The following is a 25,000-nucleotide window of genomic DNA, read 5'->3' on the forward strand; positions in this document are numbered from 1 at the left end:
GTAGGAATGACTGACCGGTTTAAGGTAAAGGTGGGATTGCACCAAGGATAGACTCTGAGCCCTTTCCTGTTTGCAATGGTGATGGACAGGTTGACGGACGAGATCAGACAGGAGTCTCCATGGACTATGATGTCCGCGGATGACATCATGATCTGGAAGGAGAGTAGGGAGCAGGCTGAGGCGAGTCTCGAGAGGTGGGGGTATGCACTGGAGAGAAGAGGAATGATAGTCAGTAGGAGTAAGACTGAGTACATGTGCATAAATGAGAGGGAGGTTGGTGGAATGGTGCGGTTACAAGGAGTTGAGGTGGGGAAGGTGGATGGGTTTAAATAATTGGGATCAACTGTCCAAAGTAACGGAGAGTGTGGTAGAGAAGTGAAAAAGAGAGTGCAGGCAGGATGGAGTGGGTGGAGAAGAGTTGCAGGAGTGATTTGTGACAGAAGGGTAGCTGCAAGAGTGAGGGGGAAAGTATACAAGACTGTAGTGAGACCAGCTACAGTATGTTGTATGGTTTGGAGGCGGTGGCGCTGACAAAAAGACGAAGCGGAGCTGGAGGTGGCAGAGTTAAAGATGCTGTGATTCTCGTTGGCAGTGACGAGGATGGACAGGATAAGAAATGAGATTATTAGAGGGACAGTGTAGGTTGGACGGTTTGGAGACAGTGAGAGGCGAGATTGAGATGGTTTGGACATGTGCACAGGAGGAAAGCGGAGTATATCGGGAGAAGGATGCTGAGGATGGAGCCGCCAGGTAGGAGGAGAAGAGGAAGGCCAAATAAGAGGTTCATGGATGCAGTGAGGGTGGACATGCGGGTGGTTGGAGTGTCAATGGAAGATGTGGAGGATAGAGTGAAATGGAGACCGATGATCCGCTGTGGCGACCCCTGACGGGAGCAGCCGAAAGAAGATATATATATATATATATATATATATGTATATATATATGTATATGTATATGTATATGTATATGTATATGTATATGTATATGTATATGTATATGTATATGTATATGTATATATATTTTTTTTATATATATATATATATATATATATATATATATATATATATATATATATATATTACGAATTGCGGCCCATCCGGCGTGCGATCGGCCACGTAACTCGAATCGCGACGCGTTGCCCACCGGAACGAACAATTCAGTCGTGACCCTCCTGGAACTACCGCCAGGAGCCAGTCACGGGTGGGGGTTTAACCTCACCACGATCATGCCAATTGCCCACCCGTGCAGGATAGGGTTGCTTGCCAAATTCGACCTACCTAAGTCCCTGCGCGAGTGGTCGACCGGGCGATCGTACCTCGCCGCAGGTCGACTTTGGACACGAACCGCTTAAGCGGCTCGTTCCATGCTGCAGGGATAACCGAGCGGAGTTATCGTCGACCTCGACAGTTCAGATTACTTATCAGGTGTTTCAACCCACTACCAATCCCTTACGTGATGCAAGATGGAACTTTCAACGGAGGAAAGGACGCAACGAAACGGGAAAACAGTTCAACAAGCAAGCACTTTATTTCACACACACACACACACAAGGCAAGCACGTATTCACAGCCATACAAAAATGCACATACAACAGTTAAAACAATAAAAGTAACGCAGAGCTACAACCGAATAAAAAGGGCAATTATTTTCAGCACACTTTTCAGGTTTACCTACAAGACTGGTGCCACACATACATTTACACAAAAAGCAAAGAAACCACAAGCCACCCTCACAGGCAAGGAGGCAGACAGGTCCGTGGACCAAATGAACGTGGGACCTGGGTGATCGGCCAGGTCCACGAGACCGAAGGGGTCTTACCCACGCCCTCGTGGCATGATGGCATGCTAGCCGCGATGTCCGCGTAAGGTGCTTGACTCCGTGCCCCTGGTATCGTCGGTGAGCTCCTCCAGGCATGCGTCGCTCAGGCACCACGGTTGGGTTGGTGAACGGACGGGGTTACCGGCGCTATCTCAGCGCGGATGGGGGGGGGAATTGTTGATGCTCGGGGTCGGGAGAGGGGAATGGCGGACGCTCCGTCCCGCTAGCGGGGTCCCGGGACCGCACCTGACTCCGGCGAACTCTCGCCCCTGAGCCCTCCTCTGCATCCCTGCTCCACTCCGCGACTCGTCCCTCGACCTCCACTCCGAACTCAGTCCCCTTCGCTGTCCGATCCCTGCAAACACACGCCTCAGACTTCACGACTTCCGACCGGCGCCACTTTCGGCACCCCTTTCTGCACACACAAGCTGGACACCTTTCTGGACACACACCCACGAGCTGCGTCGTGTCGTGTCTTTTATTGACCGGGGGAGGAGCCTGTATGCAGATTCGCGGATCAAAATGCGCTTGGAGGCGGGGCCATGCCACCCGACGTTCAGCCATTGGTCAGGCAAAAAGGGGCGTGAAGCCTTCCTGATCCGTTTTACTCTCCTGAAGGGAACGCATTCACAGCAAGTTCGGAGGCGGGGCCATGCCACCCGATGCTCAGTCATTGGATGGAAGAAAAGGGGCGTGAAGCCTTCCTGATCCGTTTTCCTCTCCTGAAGGGAACGCATTCATACCCGCGGCTCGACGCATTCGGCATCAATTACCGAACGGGCCCTGGACAGCACGACGTTTGGTTTAGATTGGTGGTGTGGTTGATGGTTGTGGAAGGAGAAAGGCGAAGGTGGTGGGGGGTTTGCTGTGGTGGTTTGGTTGCTGGCGGGCGTCGTTTGGGAATGGCGGTGAAGCGATGTTTGTGGGATGGAGTTGTGGAGGTAAAGAGGCGAACGTGGTAGTGTTTGAGTTGTTGGTGGCTTAATGGTCCAAAATAACGATGGAGAAAGAAAAATGGCGAACTCAAAGCGTCGCAGCCCGGATGAATCGCACATATTCCCTCTATACAACAGGTGTGGGCTAACTACACATGAACTTATCGATATATCTCACCTGAGGACCGTTTATGGTGTATTGCGAATTTCCACAGCCGTAACAATATATATATTGTTGCGGATTCGCGCCCGCCGGCGTGCTGACTGCCACGTAACTCGAATCGCGGCACGTCGCCCACCGGACGGACAATCCAGTCGTGACCCTCTCGGACTAACGCCGGGAACCAGTCACGGGTGGACCTTTCGGTCTCACCGCAATCGAGCCAATCAGCCCCCGCGTGGGATAGGGTTGCTCGCCGAATTCGACCTACCTAAGTACCCACGCGGAGGGTAGACCGGGCGATCGCACCTCGCCGCAGGTCGACTTCGGACACGGGCCACTTAAGCGACCCGTTCCGTACTATCAGAATAACCGAGCGGTGTTATCGTCGACCTCGACGGTTCGATTAATTATCGGGCGTATTCAGCCCACTACCAACCCTTTACGTGAAGCAAGATGGGGATTCAATAGAGGAAAAAGACGAAGCGAAGCGGGAGAACAGTTCAACAATAAAGCACATTTATTCGCGGCACACGGGAAGCACACAAATTCAATTCCACCAAAAGCACACAAAAAAAAGAAAGCACAATTCTATTTACACAAAAAGCAAATATAAAAGCGAAGACACAATGCAGAGCTAATACCGACTACCGAGCACACGGCAACACTTATACAATTCTACTTCACAGACGGCGCCGACAACACATACCCAAAACCAAGGAAAAGAAATACCCTCAAGGATGAGGTGGGCCTGAGGCCGAGACCGGGTCGCGCCTACCCGTCTGGTGATGAGACGCGGAGCGGCGATGGCGCCTCACTCCGCGGGCCTCGCGGACAGTGTCTGGCAGGGGGTGGGAAAGGGGGCCCCCTTGGTCGCACTATCTCAGCGCGGGGGGAAACAGGAGGGGGTTGCTGATGCTCGGGGTATAGAGGATCTTTATTATCCCTGGTGTGCGTCTCCACCTCGGCCAGGACGCGCTGCCGGCCTCCCTCGGGCGTGCAGCTCCTGGCACCGACGCGAGCACCCCCTCGTCTGCCTTCGCCGCTGCCGCCTCTCCGCCTCTGGACTCTCCACCCTGGACTCTTCTTTGGGCTCTCCTCGTTCGACTCTCTTCAGCTTCTCCAGCTACTGCAGGCTTCGGGCTCCAGACTTCCACACACTCTGACTGACGAACACCGTCCTTTTATCCCCCCGTAGCTTCGCCTTTGACCCCCTCCCTTTGACCTTTCACCTCGCTCCCCATTGGCCCGAGAAAAAGTGGGCGTGAAGGCTTTTTGATCCACAAATTTGCATATATCGATCGTTCTGGAGGCGGGGCCAAATCGCCCCTCGCTCACCGATTGGACGGCAAAAAGTGGGCGTGTGTCGTTTTTGATCCGTTTTTGAAGCACAAAATCCGTGATTTTGTACACGCTGTTCGACGCGCGCTCTGCACGAGTCCAACACCGGCACCCACAGCGGGGCAAGAACGGTGGCGATGCCACGGCTGCGAGGTGTGACGTGAAGGTCGTGGCGGTTGTGGTGAAGCGGCGTTGTGGTTGGTGGTTGATGTTGTGGTTGGTGGTGGTAACAATGGCGGTTGGTCCAAAATAAAGATAGTAAAAGAAAAACGGCTATCCTGAAGAGTCGCAGCACGCATAAATGACATGTATTCCCACTAGACAACGGGTTTGGGCCTAACTACACATATACTTGCCGAGATACCTCACCTAAGGGACCTGAATGGTGGTTTGCAAATTTGGTAACCACAACACTACCCCCTCCCCTTTTTACAGACTCGTCCCGAGTCGTCAAATTTTCGTGTGCCATCATGTGTAGTTTTCCCCTAGTACATTTTACCTACGGATCCCTGAGTGCGACATTCATGGTATTCGTGTCCCCAAAATAAATAACCTGAGGGCTGCGTAACTATCTAAACAAACTCACTCACACGGACGACTTAAATAAAATTGCCGGCGCTAGGACAGACATGCCGGGGGCGCACTCATATTTACAGTACATCTTAACCTTAACTTACAAATTTTACACTAAACCATGGCCCAGGATCATTGAACTCTGCAAAAAGAAAGCAGTTAGCAGGGAGCCAGGCTGCCCGCATGCAGTCTCTGGCTCAAACAATGCAGGTGACAGGGAACGTGGCTGGCTGCTCACACGCAGTCCAAGGCCTTCCCTTTTGAACTGAACGCAGTGAACCACAACGGTGCATGGGCTGCACAAACGCAGTCTCCGTGCCAGCTCAAGTGGCACACGCAATGAGCACAACGAATGGATGCATGAACACAAACACGGTGCACGGGCCGCCACTGCAGGCCCGTGTTGTAGCTGCCAACAGGGCAGTTCTCGCAGCTTGCAAACTGTTGCTTTTACGATCCTGGCGCACATGGAAATGAACAGGGGGGGGCAAAGCAAAAATTGAACGGGGCGGTGAACGTGGGCAGTGGGCATGGCATGGCAAAGGTGCAGGCAACACACAGCCCGCAGAAGAAGGCCGCTGCAGGCAAACACAGCCCGCAGAAGAAGACCGTTGCAGGCAAACACAGCCGGCAGATGAACTGGCCAGCACAGGCCTCGAAGAAAAACAGCCAGCAGATGAACTGGCCGGCACAGGCCTTGCAGCACAGCAGCTGCAGACGATCCAGCCGGCACAGACCTTGCAGCAAAATAACAGCTGCCGATGAAGTTGGCCGGCACAGGCCTTGAAGAAAAAACAGCCAGCCGATGAAGCTGGCCAGCCTTTGCCGTTCAGTGGAGGTTGGTGGAGGGGGTGCGGTGGTGCTGGCCACTTGGAAGGCGGGCTCGGACCTACCTACCTGTCTCCCTCCCAACCTATCGTCTTTGCCTGTCACTGTACATACCCACTCCCTTAATTTGTCCAAACCCCAATTTAGCCCCAACTTATTTATTTTTTATTTTATGTTTACTTCCCCTCTATAAATCGTCCCCTAACCCCCTTTATCGTCCTTGTTCGGCTAACCTATTCTGTCACCTAGCCTACTCCCAACCCCTACGTTCCCTTCCCGGAGGGGAGTAAGGGCGAGCTAACGTCCTGTGTCGAGGCCCAACGAAGCCTCAGAATGGCCTCCCCAGAGTTCGGCGATCTATAACCAAAGTGGGTCCAGCGGCCCACAACGACAGCGAGGGGATGGATGGTGCGGAGGGGTACATCTCCTAATCTACCCTAACCATTTAACTGTTAAACTACCCCGGGGCTTTCAACAAGCGCCTCTCGCTTAAACTATTGGTTCTAACAACCCAGATTCCCGTCGCCTGTGTTGGTGTCCTCACAATTTCGGGCCTCGCCCCCCAATTTTCTCTCCGTGCCCTCACACGGTCTCCTGGCTGGGACACGTGGCTCCCTTGGCAGGCACGACCCTCTGCCCGATTCTCCGCTATGGCATCCCCGGGCACTACACTGCCTCCCGAGCCTACCAGCTCCCTAACACCGAGGGGTGCCCCCCATGGCACCTCCCCCTGAAACGCACACGTGGCAGGCCGGCCTCCGGGGCCCCTTTCCGAGGGTCACCCGTGCCCACAACACTGCCCACGTGGCTAATGGCGCCCGGGCCCCCGCACCAAGCAGGCGCACCCGTGCCACTACTCTATCCCGGCCCCCCATGGGCCCATGGCCTACCGCGGCCGACCAGCCTGGTGCCCGGGGTACCCACTCAGCGATACTCACCTTCGCAGCCACGCTCCCAAGCCCGTCAACAGGGCTCCTGCACCCCTCAAATGGGTCTCGAGCCTACTTTCCACCAACAACAAAACGACCTCCATTTTTCAATTTGACTAACCCAGCTAACTCACTTTACTCTGACCCCGGGGGTCCCTTGGGCGGGAGTCACTCCTCCCCCCAATCACTCATCGCACCATGCATTCCCCATTCGCTCCACTCACACAGACCCGCTGGCCTCACTCACTCAACAAGTACTCACCTCACAACTCACCAACTCTTCAACACACACACCGCTGAACTCTGCCATCCTTCTATCTGCACCCCCTAACTAACTCGTGCTCCCACGTCGTCCCTTAAACTAAAGCACGTTCCATTTAACACTACGTAGCTAAACTACGTCCCCACTACACATCCAAAGTCTGTCCATGTCTCCAAATCAATCATTTTATTTCCCAACCTAAAGCTCACTAAATCCCTCTAACTAATCCATTCCACGGACTCCATGAGGACTTACCCCTGCCCCATGAAGTCGGTCTAGCTAAGCTAACCCTTCCCCCTAACTAGTTTCCATCCTGTGCCCAGGAATCCTTTGCACCCGAAAGTGAGGCTTACTGTTTTTTTTTTTTTTTTTTTTTTTTTTTTTCCATGCGCAGCACCTGCGCGGCAACTCAGAGCTCGCGCACTTTACACCTGCCCGTGACGTCATGCAGCTGCACGTGTACCTCGTCCCTCCTTGGACGGTACCATCCGGCCGGGATACCCCTCCTGCCGGATTCCAACCACACGTGCAGCCATGACGTCACCGTGCGCATAAAAAAAAAACACAAGCCCCACGTCTCGAGGGGTTCCCCACGCGAACACATGTGCTTTGCCCGTTGGAGCTTAACACACACGATCACGTGGAGAACTCGTCCGGTCCAAATCTGTTTACCTGCCTAAACTTTGTCCGTCCGCGGGATCGGCAAATCCACCGCGTGCGTTTCCGGACTGGGACTTCACTCTCGCAAGCGAGCACGTGGTGGTCTCGTGCGTTGCACAGCACGAACCGCGTGCTCACTGCTGGGCGAACCCGGCACGGTCCCCGAAACAACTACAGCCGCTACCCGGCTTTCGTTCCTTCCATGTCGCCGTCTCCGTCTCCATTCCACACACGCATACCTGCGTGTCACGACGCACACAGTCCACTCCATCACATTCACACCGGGAGACGCGGCTGCGTGCTCCCGCATGCCAACCGACATCTCCCTCACATACCGCTCTCTCACACACACGGTCTCCCTTGCACTCAGCGACCTTGCACACGGCCGTTCACTCACGCGTGCGGGGGCACTCACACTCGGTGCCTCACTCGCACTCCGTGCCTCATCCACACACGCGGGGGCACTCACCCGCGGTGCCTCATCCACACACCGTTCCTCACTCACACACGCGGGGGCACACACCCGCGGTACCTCACTCACACACACGGCGACACTCATACACGGTGCCTCATCCACACACGGCGTGCTGGGAAGCACACACTCCGGCACCATCGCCACCACACCACTCACACACGGGGTCGCTTCCACACACGGGGACGCACTCACACCTTGCACCACACACACAGGGACAACTACACTGGGGATTCGTGTCCCCACAAGGGTCTCCGGGGCCTCTATACCCCCCAAGCTCTCCGTGCACCCGTCCACAGCACCCGTCCCCTCAACCTCGCAAAGCACGACCGAACTCACCTGGTCGTGACTCGCCTCAAGGGGGCATACTCCCTCCCCTCGTTCCTGGAGGAGGCCATCCAGGTGCTCGCACTGGGTCCCTACACGCTCCGCGAGCTCACCCCCATTGTCCTCCACTACCTCCGTGTGTGTGTGTGCGTCACTTACCTTGTCCAATTCACCCTCTATCTCCCGTGTCTCTATACATTTTATTCTTCCTGTCGTCTCCTCGTGTCTATTGGTCTCTGCTTCTTTCTGGCGTCTTTCTCTTATCTTTATGTAGGTCAACCTTGCTTTCTCTTTAAGTCGCTCCCGTCCTTCCCTGTTTTTCACTCCTTGCTCTTTCACGATCTCCGCGTACCTCATCCTTGCTTTCCGTATTAATTGTTCTTTTCTCTCCCTCCCAATTACTTTCACCTCGTCTCTTGTCTCCCGAATTATTTTCTCACCCGCCTCCACCGCGGGCCTGTCAGCCGCTGCACCCCCTCCCAGCTCGTTCGTTCCGAAACGTGGAGTCGCCATTTTAAGTTCCCTGCTCACGGCCTTCATGCCCGCCTGCAGGCATCGGCCCATGTTCTGCGTCTCACCCCGTAGCTTTTTCATTTCTTCCTTCATGTGCTGTGTATTCGCATCCATCGTCGTTTTCACTTCATTTGTATTTGTATCCATCTTTTCGTTTATTTGTTGTGTATTCGCATCCATCTTTTCGTTCATTCTTTTTATTCCGTTTATTATTTCCGCTTTCATTTGTGCCAGCATGGTGAATAGCTGGGCCATGTCGGATGCACTCAAGTGAGCCGTTTCGGCAGGGGTTGGGGAAGGGTCTTGGTGGAGAGGGGGGGGGGAGGTGTCATACACCGCGGCCGCTGCCGCACCCACCTCGGGCCCTGGGTTCAGTTGGGCGAGTCCGTGTTCCTGCACAATCAACATTTCCTGCACGGGGATTCCATCCTGGACCATGGACTCTACATTATTACACATATACATTTCTAATACCCCCGGCTCCCGCTCGCCTTGAGACGCCATCTTGCTTCTCGTGAAGGGTTAATTTAGCTCACTCGTAATTTGGAGGGAATCGGGGGTCGCTTCTCTCACCCCTGGACCGATTCCCGTGAATTTAGCCGGAGACAGGAGAGCCCGTTTTCCTGTTCTCCGATTCCAGTGCCGCGAGGAGGGCGATGAATTTGTATCGCACGACCTGACACCAGTGTTGCGGATTCGCCCGCGGCGTGCTGCTGACGGCCACGTAACTCGAATCGCGGCACGTCGCCCACCGGACGGACAATCCAGTCGTGACCCTCTCGGACTAACGCCGGGAACCAGTCACGGGTGGACCTTTCAGTCTCACCGCGATCGAGCCAATCAGCCCCCGCGTGGGATAGGGTTGCTCGCCGAATTCGACCTACCTAAGTACCCACGCGGAGGGTAGACCGGGCGATCGCACCTCGCCGCAGGTCGACTTCGGACACGGGCCACTTAAGCGACCCGTTCCGTACTATCAGAATAACCGAGCGGTGTTATCGTCGACCTCGACGGTTCGATTAATTATCGGGCGTATTCAGCCCACTACCAACCCTTTACGTGAAGCAAGATGGGGATTCAATAGAGGAAAAAGACGAAGCGAAGCGGGAGAACAGTTCAACAATAAAGCACATTTATTCGCGGCACACGGGAAGCACACAAATTCAATTCCACCAAAAGCACACAAAAAAAAGAAAACACAATTCTATTTACACAAAAAGCAAATATAAAAGCGAAGACACAATGCAGAGCTAATACCGACTACCGAGCACACGTCAACACTTATACAATTCTACTTCACAGACGGCGCCGACAACACATACCCAAAACCAAGGAAAAGAAATACCCTCAAGGATGAGGCGGGCCTGAGGCCGAGACCGGGTCGCGCCTACCCGTCTGGTGATGAGACGCGGAGCGGCGATGGCGCCTCACTCCGCGGGCCTCACGGACAGTGTCTGGCAGGGGGTGGGAAAGGGGGCCCCCTTGGTCGCACTATCTCAGCGCGGGGGGAAACAGGAGGGGGTTGCTGATGCTCGGGGTATAGAGGATCTTTATTATCCCTGGTGTGCGTCTCCACCTCGGCCAGGACGCGCTGCCGGCCTCCCTCGGGCGTGCAGCTCCTGGCACCGACGCGAGCACCCCCTCGTCTGCCTTCGCCGCTGCCGCCTCTCCGCCCTCTGGACTCTCCACCCTGGACTCTTCTTTGGGCTCTCCTCGTTCGACTCTCTTCAGCTTCTCCAGCTACTGCAGGCTTCGGGCTCCAGACTTCCACACACTCTGACTGACGAACACCGTCCTTTTATCCCCCCGTAGCTTCGCCTTTGACCCCCTCCCTTTGACCTTTCACCTCGCTCCCCATTGGCCCGAGAAAAAGTGGGCGTGAAGGCTTTTTGATCCACAAATTTGCATATATCGATCGTTCTGGAGGCGGGGCCAAATCGCCCCTCGCTCACCGATTGGACGGCAAAAAGTGGGCGTGTGTCGTTTGATCCGTTTTTGAAGCACAAAATCCGTGATTTTGTACACGCTGTTCGACGCGCGCTCTGCACGAGTCCAACACCGGCACCCACAGCGGGGCAAGAACGGTGGCGATGCCACGGCTGCGAGGTGTGACATGAAGGTCGTGGCGGTTGTGGTGAAGCGGCGTTGTGGTTGGTGGTTGATGTTGTGGTTGGTGGTGGTAACAATGGCGGTTGGTCCAAAATAAAGATAGTAAAAGAAAAACGGCTATCCTGAAGAGTCGCAGCACGCATAAATGACATGTATTCCCACTAGACAACGGGTTTGGGCCTAACTACACATATACTTGCCGAGATACCTCACCTAAGGGACCTGAATGGTGGTTTGCGAATTTGGTAACCACAACACTATATATATATATATATATATATATATATATATATATATATATATATATATATATATATATATATATATATATATATATATATATATATATATATATATATATATATATATATATATATATATATATATATATATATATCTTCTTTTCGGCTGCTCCTGTTAAGGGTCGCCATAGCGGATCATTAGTCTCCATTTCGCTCAATCCTCCACATCTTCCATTGACACTCCAACCACCCGCATGTCCACCCTCACCGCATCCATGAACCTCTTCTTTGGCCTTCCTCTTCTCCTCCTACCTGGTGGCTCCATCCTCTGCATCCTTCTCCCGATATACTCCGCTTCCCTCCTGTGTACATGTCCAAACCATCTCAATCTCGCCTCTCACTTTGTCTCCAAACCGTCCTACCTGCGCTGTCCCTCGAATGTACTCATTTCTTATCCTGTCCATCCTCGTCACTCCCAACAAGAATCACAGCATCTTTAACTCTGCCACCTCCAGCTCCGCTTCCTGTCTTTTTGTCAGCGCCACCGCCTCCAAACCATACAACATACAATATATATATATATATATATATATATATATATATATATATATATATATATATATATATATATACATATATATATATATATATATATATATATATATATATATATATATATATATATATATATATATATATATATATATATATATATATAGTGGGCAGGTCCTTTTGGGCCTACATGGGGAGTGAGATGCCCCCACCCTCCACGAGTCTCTGGTATATGGAGCTCGTTAGCCTTGTCAGGCAGTTCATCTCTGAGAAGGAAAACTCTGATTTAAAACCTTCGACCCGAGGACCTCGCTGTCACCGTCCTAGGCCATGGCAGATGACCCTGGGTTCAAAGGGTGGGGCCAGTACTGTGCACACTGAGTTCCACCTTAAAACTACACTGTGCAGGCTTGAAGGAAATGTCAATGTCCGAGCCCTCCCCCCCTTCCCCTTCAAAGTCCTGTAGCGATGGGAAAGGGGTGAAAACGGCAGGTGGATGATGACACTGGTAGCCGTAGTCCCAATCCTGCATGCAGGCGGTTCAAGATATTGTTCGACTGATGTTGACCTGGAGATGACGTCATTACTCGGTAGACCCTGAATGACCAAAGCAGCCCTTTCTTAGGGACAGCACTGCTTGCTCCAAATGGAGAGGGGCCTCGAAAAGGTGGCCTAACCAAAGCTAGTCTCCTTTTCACCCCAGTCGGCTAGCCGCGGTCAACGGGCATCTACTGAATGCGGTCGAGCAACTTCAAAGACAGAAAGGTACACACCCACCTCTAAGGGTGCAAAAGTACTGAAATAGCATGCTGGAACATCAGGACCATGCTTGACGCAGATGACAGCCACCGTTCGGTACGCCGCTCTGCTCTAATTGCACATGAGCTGTCGCGACTCGATATTGACATCGCAGCTCTTGGCGAAGTCCGTCTCCCAGAGGTAGGTAGCCTCCTTGAACACGGCGCCGGATCCACCCTTCATTGGTCAGGCAAACCAGTCACAGAGAGACGCCTTTCAGGCGTTGGCTTCATGGTCAAAAACTCCATCGCTTCCAAGCTTGAAAACCTGCCAACGGGTCATTCTGACCCCATCATCTCCATGCGCCTCCCTCTCAGAAACCAACAATACGTTACCCTGGTCAGTGTGTACTTTCCAACTCTCCAAGCAGAGCCTGCAGAAAAGGACAAGTTTTTATTCTGACCTCCGTAGCCTCCTTCAAAGCACTCCTGCAGCTGACAGTCATAATCCTTGTTGACTTCAACGCCAGGGTGGGCAAAGATTCTGAAGCTTGGAAAGGAGTCCTTGGGAAACAGTGTTTGTTACTGCAACGACAACGGGTGCTTGCTGTTTGAGTTCTGTGCAGAGCAGCAACTCACAATCACAAACACCATCTTCCAGCAAAAAGACAGCCTGAAGACAACCTGGATGCATCCCAGGTCCAAACATTGGCACCTCATCGACTGTCGTAGTGCGCCAGCGAGACTTCAAGGACGTCTTGCACACCAGAGTGATGTCCAGTGCAGAATGTCACACTGTTCATCGCCTTGTGCACTGCAAACTCCGACTTCACTTCAAACCCAAACCAAAGAAAGGAGGCCCCCCAAGAAGGAAGCTCCAGGTTGGCAGACTTCAGTCAGCTGAAGTGAACGCTGACTTCCAGGCAGGCTTGGAGTCGAGGCTTGTTGACTGAAGCTGCCCCACAGACCCCTCCCCTGAAACGCTTTGGGAACACCTGAAGATTGCCATTCTGCAGACTTCTGAAGAAGTCCTCGGGTTTGTTCCAAAATAACAGACTGGTTTGATGAAAACAACCAGGAGATCCAGGAATTGCTGGTGAAGAAGAGATCTGCTCACCAGGTCCACCTAGCTCAGCCGTCTTGTCCTGAGAAGAAAGCTGCCTTCCGCCTTGTATGAAGTAACTTCCAGCACAAGCTTCGAGAGATCCAGAACGAGTGGTGGACCAACCTCGCAGAAAGAACTCGGCTTTGTGCAGACACTGGTGACTGTTGAGGGTTCTCCGAAGCCCGAAAGGCAGTGTACGGCCCTACACACCAAGTCCTGTGTCCCCTGCGCAGCACAGACGGCCTGGCGCTTCTCACTGATGAGGCATCCATCCTGAGCCGCTGGTCAGAACACTTTCAAGCTCTCTTCAGTGCTAAACCGCACTGTTCAAGATGCAGCAATTCTCCACATCTCCCAACAGACAGTGAAAACGGAACTGGATGAGCTACTCACTATCGACGAGATCACCAAATTAATTGAACAGCGGCAAGGCAGCGGGAGTTGATGGCATTGCACTGGAGATCTGGAAGCATGGGGGCCTAATGCTGCATACCAAACTCCATGAGTTCTTCCTCTGCTGTTGAGAGCAGGGCAAGCTGCCACAGGATCTCCGTGATGCAGTCATCATCACCCTGTACAAAAACAAAGGGGAGAAGTCTGACTGCTCCAACTATCGGGGAATCACGCTGCTCTCTCTCACAGGCAAGATCCTTGCCAGACTCCTGCTGAACAGACTGATACCAGCTATTGCTGAAGACTATCTCCCAGAGAGCCAGTGTGGTTTCAGAGCCAACAGTAGCATGACAGATATGGTGTTTGTCCTCAGACAGCTCCAGGAGAAATGCAAAGACCAGAACAATGGACTGTATGTCACGTTTGTCGACCTGACCAAGGCGTTTGACACCGGTGAGCAGAAGCGGACTGTGGCTAATCATGGAAAGACTTGGCTGTCCCCTGAAGTTCCTCAACATGTTTATCCAGCTCCATGAAGACCAGCGTGGTCGGGTTAGATACAGCAACGACCTCTTAGAGCCTTTCCCTATCATCAACGATGTCAAGCAGGGCTGTGTCCTTGCACCTACCCTTTTCTCCATCTTCTTCAGCACGATGCTCCAGCAGGCCACAGAAGATCTTGATGATGAAGACGGCGTCTACATCCGATATCGCACTGATGGCAGCTTGTTCAACCTGAGGGGACTTCAGGCACACACAAAGACCATGGAGCAACTGATCCGAGAGCTTTTGTTTGCCGATGATGCTGCCCTTGTTGCTCACACTGAGACAGCCCTACAGCGTTTAACATCCAGCTTCGCAGAGGCTGCACAGCTCTTCAGACTTGAAGTCAGTGCTGTTGTGCTTTCCATCTCTCCTGCATTGGGCTGGATGTGATGCCTTGAGGGAAATTTATGTGTGAAGAGTGCAAAACTGGTTTACATATTTGCTTTGTATGCAAGAGACCAGGCAGTGACGCAGCATTGCTTTATACTGAGCTGGACGAAGTTTTGCCATCCAGATTGTGTGTGAAAATGCAATGGCTGCGTTAATCGATGCAAAGTGGACTCGGCGTGCAGTGGACATGGATTCATATGCCAGCTTCGGTGATACAAAGCTAGCCCTCTGTGGAATGGCCAGTCGGACGTCAACCTGTGCACACTCAATGTGGCAAAACTGCTTCAAACGTGTTCGCCAACTTCACACATTTCCTCGATGCGCTGTCCTGTGGCCGGCCACACCAGTGGTTCGTGTGTGGTTGTAGGAACCACAATCCATGCTCCCCCAGAGTATCATCTGCCACGAACATATTGAACCACGCAAGGGATGCAATTAACGCATGAACGTCGACTGGTATTTTTTTTTTCTTCTGCTTGTAAGGTGGTAATCTTCCATGTTATGAGGCATGCCCACCGTCCTTCCACCCTGAGTGTCTTGCAATGGACTTTCCCAAGGGAAGCTGGTTCTGCGATGACTGAAAATCAGGCAAGAAGCCTCATTATGGAGATATTGTGTGGGAGAAGCGTGGGAAGTGGAGGTGGTGGCCAGCAGAGATATACATCCCACGTGCACTGCCACTGAACATTAAAACCATCAAGTACCAACTTGGGGAGATTCCCATATGCTTTTTCGGCTCATGATTTTGTGGGCTTACCAAGCCAGAGTTTACCTTTACATAGAGGGAGATGAGGACAGTACTGTTATGAAGGTTAAAACCAAAACTTAAAATAATCTCTCAAAAGAAGCTGCCAATCACTTCCAGTAGATGAAGGGGTAACATGCCTTGTTGAAAACGATGGAGGTTAAGAAGATCCAACAGAAACCTGAACTCTGCAAACATATCAAGATGAATAAGACAGTTGGCAATGTACAGATGCTTATGGGGGACACATCAGAGATTCCATGCTGCCATTGCAGGCTTACAAACCAATCGCCCTGTGGCCTGGACGGGGTGTGTTTGAACAGGATGTTGTTCCATGAATGCCACACATCAGTTTGTCCAGCCAGTACAGGGTGCCAGAACCAACAGTTCAGGAAGTGCCTGTTCCCCAAGACTGAGGTCTTTCTTTCTGATTCAAAAGGTTGGGGCCTCCTTACCAATGCTGATCTAAAGGATGGTGAGTTTGTTTGTAAATTAATATGTTGGAGAGATTGTGGGCAATGAGGATTGTCAGAAACGCACGATTTATGCAAATGAACAAAAGATCACCAACTTCTACATGCTCACCATTGACAAAGACCGAGTAATTGATGCTGTGCCAAAAGGCAATTGTTGACGTTTCATGAACCACAGTTGTCAGTCGAACTGAGACAGAAGTTGAGAGTGAGTGGGGGCAGCGCACATTGGTCTGTGCACTCTCAAAGTCATTCCTGCAGGTACAGAACTCACATTCAACTGCTACCTGGACTGCCTGGGTCACGAAAAGACTGTCTGCAAGTGTGGTGCACCCAACTGCAGTGGATTTATTCGGGAACAGCCCAAGTCATCTGTAAATGGAAAGGCAAAAAAACAAAAGGAAACCAAGGAGGTGCAGATCAAAGCCTGAATCAATTGAACATGACAATGCTTCACCTGTGGAGAGCTGGTTATGTGTAATTGCAGAAGCTGCACAAAGACCTTCCATCTTTCCTGTGTCAGACTTGATGCTTCCCCCCCAAAAATGGGAGTGTCCACGGTGTCACTGTTTGGTAAGTGGTGCGAAGAATGCGGTGTTCTGCACGTGTACCAACTCTTACTGCAAACGTCATAATACATGCACTCTCGTGGCTGGCCGAGATGGCCACTGGCGATGCTCAGCATATCTTTCTTTGAGGGCTGAGAAAAAAAGAAAAAAACGAGTGAAAATTACAATTAACCACAATCAATCCTAGAATCAAGAGCAAAAAATCTAAGGTTGGCACTTCATGGGATTTCACACCCACTTCTCCTGTCATGAGAAGTTCTGGAGCCAAGGATACACCAGACCTTACCCAACTTGAAAATCCAATGGGGTTTCCCCACACAGATTTTCCTTGGTGGTGGTGCCCACACTGCAGCTGCCATGGCATGGCATCTTGCATACAGGTTGAAAGAGTTTGAGGGATTGAGTGAACCATTGACAGTTGTGGTACTTGGCATAAGTTTAGAACAAGCCAAGTAAATATTCAATGTTCACGTGCCAGTATTCATGAAGAAATGCAATTCTGTTTTCTTATAATTATGTTATGAGTGATTGTCGGAAATGTTCTTCAATGAAATGATAATTATTCTATTTCATACATTTATGGAGTTAATGTGCAAAGGTACCAACTGATGGATTAATTACTGTGTTTGCATTTTATCATTTCAAAGAAGCACGGAAACAGCCGATCAATATTCCAGGAGCTGCCCAGGGATCCCGCACATCCAGGATGGTGAACCGCCGCCTTCACGAGGTCAAGGCAGAGAAGGAAGGGAGGGAGACAGAGCCGGTCCATGGGGACTGCGCTGCTCTGATGAATCCAGGCAGTGGAGGGGGGGGGGAGGGTGGGGACTACAACCACCACGAAGAAGTATCCCTGATAGTTCGTAAAGCCTGTTATTTGTCCTCTGGTCGGATCTGGTTTTTTCCAAACGCAGCAGTGGGTACTTTGCTCTGGTCATAATAATCATAAAGATAATAAAATGACCCCCTGGCAACTACCATCGGGATCAGGTGGTTGCTGCGTGCGTGCGTGCACGTACATATATAGATATAGATACATGTAGATATAGTTGTGGATTTCAGAAATCGATCTGACTAATGCACAAAACATCCAGGTCCTCAGACAGTTATTTCCATAATATAAATGCGTGTTCAGAATTCACCCATCCCCTTGTCTGGTGAGATTCTGCCGTGCATCGGAGAAGGCTATAGAACAGATTCCCTGTCTTTTTTATGGGATAACCTTTTCCTCTTTATGGGATAACCTTTTCCTCTTTACAACACGTTCATGACGTATGATTTTCCAACAGTTTTCATTTTTGCATGAGCGTTACTCACCGTTCATGCACACGAGAGATAGCTGTTAGCCCAACGGAGACCAATTCTACCACTTTCCATCAAGACACATTGACTTGGAAATAGACAATTTATTTACGCTTTGGACTTGCAGGACATTTGATTCAACACACCGTGGGCTTTTCCTGAACAGTTATTGTGACGGTCAGACATGGCTGTGGATCATTTACCTCAGGCACCCACCTCTTTCATCGACATTTGACATCCACCTTTTTCCATTGACGTTCAGCAGCTCTATGGATGCTGGCTGGCTCTTGTTCATGTCAGGATGAATGGGGAGGTGATGGTTTCCGTTGATGTTTTGTGAGCGCTTCAGATTTTTGTTCGATTGTTCCGGCGTATGGGTGCTCTCGAACAGAAAGGGTCTTTCAAATCAGTGCCCCAAAACCACTTCTTTCGGTTGGGTACAACCAACTCGGGCTTCTTTCTCAAGGAAGACGCTGCCAACCTCGACATCGATTGCTTCCGCACCACCAAGTCCTGCCGCATCAAAACCAACATTAAGAAGTGCGAAGACATTAACCCCATCTGGGGCATATGGCAAATATTCATGGAAAAAGTTGCCGACAAAGACCCGGTAGACCGCTTCATCTTTAAGGACCGAGTTACCGGCTATAGACGTTAGTCCCAGCTGCAGGCTGTGGTTCAACCGTTCCTCCAAAACAGGAAACTCGTGGTCAGGATACCAGGCATGTGGAGGCAAGTTTGATGTTATGTGCTATGTTATGCGTGGGAGTTCTGTGCTATGTCCAGTGCCTCGAACATGGCGTCGTAAGTCAGGCCTGTGTTATTTGGGAGTTGCATGTTGTTCGATCTTGAGGAAGGAATGATTGCGAGAATTGATGGTTGGAGGTCATGTGCAGTGATGCACCAAGAGGCAAACTGGATTTGGCTGAAGTCTGCTTTAGGCTCCACCCACACTGGTCACCTGTAAAGAGGACAGGGGACCACTTGCTTGAATGAGAAATCCTGACTGTTCCTTACAATTGGTGACAGCTCCTTATAGCTCCTAACCGTTGCTGACAGTTGGACCGTTCCTGCTCGGTACCTGGCTCTTGGTGTACCTGATTCTTGGCGTCCCTGGTTCCTGGGGGTGACGACGTGATGTCGATTGGTGTTCGAGCCTGTTTGTGGGTGGGTGCACGGCGAGGCAGGGCGCTGGCAGTGGACCAAGGCACACTCACACATTTTGGGTTATTTCAGCAGACACACGAAGACTTCTGCCTTGGTAAGCCGAGGCCGGATTTCTTTTCCCCCCAAATGATCTGCTGGGTACCCATGCCCCGTGTTTAATTGTTAAGTAACATGGTGATAAGCATCTGCTCTTTGTCTATTTTTCTATAAATACTTGTGAATTCTTTCTTTGTTTGAGATTATTTTGTTGGTTGAAAATTTGATCAATTTGAATTCATTCATTTACACCACAAGGAAATAGAAAGTTCTTCAGTTTATTTATTTTTCTTCATAAATTCCTTGTTGATGTTTCAACCTGTCCATGCTTGTCATTTCCTTCCATTGATCTTGCATTGTCCGAACCTAGATAGACTGGGAGATAATTGCCAAACTAATGAACCTGTCATAGTCGGTGTGCACCAGTGGTAAACGCTCGGCCACCTTACTTACGATGTAATAAAGATAAGATTGGTGCATCACCGAGGGCGCGTCCCCGGTCAGGGGGCCACGTGACCTCGAGTTAGATGGACACTGGAACTCGTTACCTAATTGGCGTTCGTTGTTTATAAGCAACCCACTGCACCACAAAGTTAATTGTGAGCGGTGGCCCTAGGTCCGGTTCTTCCAAAGAAACGAGGATTAATCCCCTCATGCATTCGGTACCCGTGGGCATAACTAACATGTATGTATTTATTGTTGGGGGTCGGGTGAGCAGACCATGAGGTGGGGGAAGCTATCTCGGCTCCCACCAGACTCTCCGGAACTGTAGGCCATCGCACACTGATAATTCCGTGACTTGGCGGGTCGCTTAACCGACGGTGGGCGTCAATAACTCAACCGTGTGACCTCTGGTCCTCCAATCTATGGGTTAATTGGGTTACCTAATCGAGTGATTTAATTACCTGGGAACAAGCCCTCGGTACGCCTTGTTCGAACCGGATCACTCTACCGGACCGGTTCAGATGCAGCCGAGCGATATTGCCAGGACGTACCGGCTAAAAGGAACAGATCGTTGAGAATAAAGTCCCGGCTCGGCTAGGATTCGGACCATGCTGGATCAATGAAAGAAACCACAAAAACGAGCTGGGAACATTCCTAATAATGATTTATTTACAGGCAACTTACAAAAGGGGACACAGAGCATACTTAACACAAAAATAATAACAATAATAATAACAAAAATAATAACGATCTTCTGCAGTCTTACTTAAGCAGACAGGTACCAGGTACCAGGACACACTCACACTCACACACTCACACTCACACGCACACGCACACGCACACGCACACGCATATGCACACACCCCGATGAAAAGAAAGTATTGAAACAAGAAGGGAGAGGAGTTGAGGCTATGATCTCGGTACCTTTGCAGTTGATTGCATGAACACGCCACTAATACGTTTCGGTGGGGGGGGGGGGGTGGAATGATCCGTCGTGTGGTACCCGACAGCCGGCACGTCATCTCTGGCTTCAGCTGCGCATGTGGAGACCATGGGTGTGAAGAAGGGGCTTGAGTGGAGAAGGGGCGGAATCCAGATTGCGTGGATAGACGGTAGGCGGGACCAGGTTGGCGGGTGGGGTAAACGTCGTGCGGGCGGAGACGACAAGGCGGAGTCCAGGCAGCAAGTCGTGGCAATGTCGGGGAGAGAGAGAGACAGAGAGAGACAGAGAGAGACAGAGAGAGACAGAGAGAGACAGAGAGAGACGGACGGAGACGGAGGAACCGCTCCGACCTCGATAGGACTCTCGGGTTGGGAGGGCCACCCCGAAGCGAAGCGTCATCACCTGAATCGAGTGCTCCGACTGGCCCCGACCCCTCACGCAGCCTGGAAACTGCAACACTCCGTTTCCGGCAAGGCCATCTCCCACAGCGAAAATATTCCGCTCTGACCTCACGACATGACACGAATTGCCCACACCGAACTTTGCGCACGAATCGTCCCGCAAAACCCCCCAGGCCGTGCCCTGGCGACTGGCCGAGGGTCCCGCATTCCCGCTCAGGTATCCGACCGGCGCTGATCAATGCACTTGCTCCGCGTGCACCAACGTGGCCCGCACTGTACAACATTCCACTGCTCGATCGCAGCTTCGCTGGCCGTAGAGACGAGAATGCGTTCACCATCCGTGGGGAATCCGCTGCTGCCAGCGAGGGCCGAAGGTACATTGTTATGCATGTTTCGCGCAGTATGCGCTGATCCGCCATGGCCCACATGGTCAGTGTTCGCGTTTTCCCCGATTTTGCTTGCGTGTGTGCAGGACAAACACCGATATGTGTCAGATATTGAGGAACTACGATACAAAGTCGCGAACGGCGTACGTGTCTGCCTTCGAGCACATTCCATGCAGTGCGCGTGATTCGGCCATTATGCACGTGGCCAGCGCTCACGTCCGCACGACTCTGCTAGCGTGTGCGCGGGGCGAACACAAATATGTATCAAATATTTGGTTGAAAAGGAACGTTCCGCTTTTACTTCGCACACTCGCATCCCTCCCAACGTGGCGTGGAGTCGCCTTTATCGGCCTCGTACACGTTTCGTGCAGCGTGGGCGCCATGCTGGCTGTGTTTCCTGTGTTGTGAAAAACACCATTCGTGAAGCCTCTTAAGAGATATTCATTCGTTTGCCTTTTTAGTGCAACCGGCAATCTTCCCCAGATCGGAAGCTCGAGTTGATAATCCCGAACTGCCAAGCACACGTTGGGTTGAGGGCTCGCTTGGGAACGGGGGCTCTGCGCTGTTGTTGCTCGTGCGTCATCGTTTCCTCGCAGCGGTGCCGCATACGCTGGCCTCTGCGAGGACCCATCTCACAGCGAAGGCGCATGTGGCTCAGATTTACCTCAGGAATAATCAGAAAAGAAGAGTAGAAATGAAATGAAGAAGAAATATGATGTAAGCAAACCAAGCTATGAGATCATCGCAACGCACGCCCGTTGTCCCGGTAGACAAAATGGAAGGGATTATCTACACGTATATTCATGGAATAACTGTCTTGGGACCACTATCTGTTGTACGCATGCAGTTCTTGGAACCGCAACTATATATATTATAGTTGGGGGTCGGGTGAGAACACCACTGGGCGGGGGGAGATATCTTGGCTCCCACCAGACTCCCAGGGATTGTAGGCCGTCTCACACGGATAATTCTGTGACGCGGCGGGTCGCTAACCGACCGTGGACACCAATAACTCAACTGCGTGACCTTGGGTCCTCCCAACTATGGGTTAACAGGGTTACCAAAGTAATCGCGTGATTTAATTACCGGGGAACACGCCCTCAATCCGCCTTGTCCAAACCCGATCACTTTACCGGATCGGATGCAGCCGAGTGACACTGCCAAGGACGTACCAGCTAAAAGGAACGGATTTTTGGTAATAAAGTCCAGGCTAGGCTGGGATTCGGACCAGGCTGGATCAATGAAGGAAAAGACAAAAACGAGCAGGAAACATTTCTCATAATTTATTTACAATGGGGCGAGGAAAAGTATGTGGCATCAATAGTTTTATTGGGGGTGCAAGCGGAGATAGGGAAGAAAGGTGTGGTGCGGCAATGAACAAGCAAATTATGAAAGCAGACGCAGAGCAGACTTAACCTGAAAATAATAATAACAATAATAATGATGATCTTCTGCAGTCTTAGTTTTATGGACAGGTGCCAGGACACAAATGCACACAGACAGAGAAAACCCGATGAAGAGGAGGTATTTCAGCAAGACGGGAGAGGAGTAGAGGCTACAGTCTCAGTACCATTGAATAATTGATTCCCCGAACATGCAACCAATACGTTTAGGGGGAATGCTCCATGGTGCAGTACCCCCCTGACAGCTGGTGCGTCTTGCTTTGGGCAGCTCACGTCAAGACCGTGGGCATGAAGGAGGGGCTTGATTTGGCAGGGTGGAGTCCAGAGCGAGTGTATTGAGTGGTAGGTGGGATCAGGTGTGTGGGTGGAGTCAGCATCGTGTGGGCGGGGAAGAGGAGGTGGAGTTGAAGTGATGACACAAGGCGGAGTCGAGGTGATGATGACAGAAGGTTGAGTCGAAGTCAAGCTTGAACAGGAGGCGAGGCAGGGCAGAGAGCGATCGAAGGCTCCGTTCCGACCTTTATAGGCCCCATGGCGTGGGGTGGGGGGCCACCCTGAAGCGCTGTCATCACCCGAATTGGGTGCTCTGATTGGTCCCGACCCCCTGCACGGCCCGGCCACGATGGCTGGAAACCGCAACATTCCATTTCTGGCAAGATGACCACAAGCCGCAAAAATATCCCACTCAGACCTCACGGCATGACACGAATCGCCCACACCAAACTCCGCGCCTTGAATCTCCTTGCAAGAACCCCCGGGCCTTCCCTGATTACTAGCCGAGGGCAGCGTCAGTCTCGCTCGGTTTCCCCCGACCAGCGCTGGCCAACGCGCCCGCTCCGTGTGCACCAACGTGGCCCAAGCTGTACAACATGCCCCCGCCCGATCGCAGCTTCGCTGACCAGAGAGGCGAGTCGACGTTTGCTGTCTTCAAGGACTGAAGGTACGATGTTATGGCGAACCCGTGCACAGACAGTAAGATGTGTCCATTCGTGTCCTGCTCTATACGATAAAGTATCGCGAGCGCTGCATGGGACTGCCTTCAAGCACGTTCCGTACAGTGCGTGTGGATCCGCCATTACGCACGTGGCCAGCGCTCGCGTTTGCAAGATTCTGCTATCGTGTGCGTGGGGTGAAACCCGATCGATATGAGTCCAGAAATGGGTTGAAAAGTACGTGATGCCCGTATCACGCACAGTGTGGCGGGGTGTTGTCTTTCTATTATCGGCCTCGGTACGCGTTCCATGCAGCGTGGGCGTCGTGCTGAGTGCGTTTCCCGTCCGTTGAGTAAAAATTACCGCTGCGAGTGCGTTTGGCAGGCTGTGTTTTGCACGGAGGGTTGTAGGTGTAGTGCCTGCTTGGCCTTTGCTGAGGACCCATCTCACAGTGCAGGGTGCACATGGCTCAGATTTACCTCAGGAATAATCACAAAAGAAGAGTAAAATGACATTAGAAATGAAAAAGAAATGATGTAAGCAAACATAGTGATGAGATCATCGCAACGCACACCCCTGTTGTCCTGCTAGACAAAAGGGAAGGGACTATCTCCAAGTATATTAATGGAATAACTGTCTTGGGACCACTATCTGTTGGATGCATGCGGTTCCGAGAACCGCTATAATATACATATATATATATATATATATATATATATATATATATATATATATATATGTATGTATGTATGTATGTATGTATATATATATATATATATGTATATGTATATATATATATATATATGTATATGTGTATATATGTATATGTATATGTATATGTATATATGTATGTATGTATATATTGTTGTGGTTGCCAAATTCGCAAACCACCATTCAGGTCCCTTAGGTGAGATATCTCGGTAAGTACATGTGTAGTTAGGCCCAAACCCGTTGTCTAGTGGGAATACATGTCATTTATGCGTGCTGCGACTCTTCAGGATAGCCGTTTTTCTTTTACTATCTTTATTTTGGACCAACCGCCATTGTTACCACCACCAACCACCACATCAACCACCCACCGCGGCGCCGCTTCACGTCACACCTCGCAACCGTCGCATCGCCACCGTTCTTGCGCCGCTTGTGGGTACCGGTGTTGGACTCGTGCAGGGCGCGCGCCGAACAGCGTGTACAAAACCACGGATTTTCTGCTTCAAAAACGGATCAAAAACGACACACGCCCACTTTTGTGCCGTCCAATCGGTGAGCGAGGGGCGATTTGGCCCCGCCCCCAGGGCGTTGGAGGGCGA

At 51.3% G+C, this 25,000-nt stretch overlaps 1 protein-coding gene and 1 pseudogene across 6 annotated transcripts in view; both read left to right on the top strand.

Annotated features, from left to right (window-relative positions):
* Positions 1–25,000, top strand: part of LOC147020531 (disheveled-associated activator of morphogenesis 2-like) — a 332,638-nt gene that overhangs the window by 153,145 nt on the left and 154,493 nt on the right. The window lies entirely within an intron of this gene.
* LOC147020536 (histone-lysine N-methyltransferase NSD2 pseudogene) lies at positions 15,149–17,460 on the top strand (annotated as a pseudogene).

This window comes from Eptatretus burgeri, chromosome 9 (assembly GCF_056783735.1).
Source record: "Eptatretus burgeri isolate ZD-2024b chromosome 9, Ebu_testis_v1, whole genome shotgun sequence".
Classification (NCBI taxonomy): Eukaryota; Metazoa; Chordata; class Myxini; order Myxiniformes; family Myxinidae; genus Eptatretus; species Eptatretus burgeri.